Below are 1,435 nucleotides of genomic sequence, written 5' to 3' on the forward strand. Positions count from 1 at the left end.
AGGGAGTGATGTAAATGTTTATGATTGCCTATCAACTATTTAAAGTGAAATTTACCTTTTATTTGAAGTTCTGTTTGCCTGTTAATTTGTTAAATTCACAGTTTACATCGGTTCTGATTCAAGTTTAAGTAAAAATAAATGTGAAATCTTTTTGCTCATTTCATTTTAGTTTAGTATGTTTTAGTTAATGGTTTTCCCAGTGGTATGTTGCTTTTACTGCCTTCAATTAGACTGCAGAAACAAAGGGATCTTCAATCTGCAATTTCAGATAATCCTAACCAATTTTGAACGAACTTAGATTGTATGCTGTATTTACTTCGATTTTACAAGATTAAGACAAAAGGGAAGGCAATTAACAAACAATTGTGAATGTGCCAGCTGTGACTCTGAAACTATTGGTAAAAAAATCTGTTAAAAGGTGAATTTATTTTCCACCATCAATGCATCATTTTGTTTTAACTGAAAATGAAGCAAGGACTGAATGTTAAGTACATCAAAAGTACATTTTCTGCTGTATGAGCGGTCTTCAAAAAGTGTTGCTGGATCAGAACCATAAGCTTGCCCGCTGAACCCAGAGACTCGTTATTAGACATTTCTTGGGATGTTTGTTTAAAAGCATTTTAGTAGCTTAAAACAAGCCACTCTAATAAAGCACTCAGAGCTCACCACTTCTTGATGCTTGCATGAATTGCTGGTAAAATAGAGTTGATGGTCCAGTTCAGAAGTGAAGCTAGTCTCTGTTACTTAGTTTCTGTTGTGCTATATCCAATTCTTATTTCTGCTGTCGGTGGATTGGATGGCTGGTTTGAGTGAAGATCTTACCAAGCATGAATGTTCACCTTGTGAAGGTTTTGACACATTGCACTAGGATTTGGGGCTTTTTCATGTATAGAGGGCAAACTCAAGCTCTCTAATAGAGTTATTTGTACTTTTGTTTCTTTTCCTGTAATGAAAAAGTAGCAAAATATATGCTGAAAGTTTTGCGTTGCTATTAGGAAAATACTGAATGTTCTAAATATGCTTATGGTTTTCGCATGTTAGTTTGATATATTTTTGAAAGGAAACCATTGGCATCCAATTAAGGCTAAAGTGAGAGTATAAAGCTAATGTGAATTAGTAAAGATTTGTGAAACGTGTACAATATGGTCAGAGTTTTGATATTTCTCTGGCTCCTCCCCCTTGCATGTCATTTACTATAAAATATGAAATGATAGTGTGGGCATGGTGGAGATTGTACTGGTGTCTTGGAACCTTTCCAGTTTTATTCATGGGATGTAACTGGTTAGGCTAGCATTTATTTCCTGTCCACGTTGCCCTTGAAGGTATTAGTGAGCTTCCTTATTGAACTGGTTCCATCTATTTGGGGTAGACACAATCACAGTTCTATTAGGAAGGGTGATCCAGGATTTTAACCCAGTAACAGTACAGTTCCTAG

The sequence above is a fragment of the Rhincodon typus genome, chromosome 13, assembly GCF_021869965.1.
Source record: "Rhincodon typus isolate 14 chromosome 13, sRhiTyp1.1, whole genome shotgun sequence".
In the NCBI taxonomy this organism is placed as follows: Eukaryota; Metazoa; Chordata; class Chondrichthyes; order Orectolobiformes; family Rhincodontidae; genus Rhincodon; species Rhincodon typus.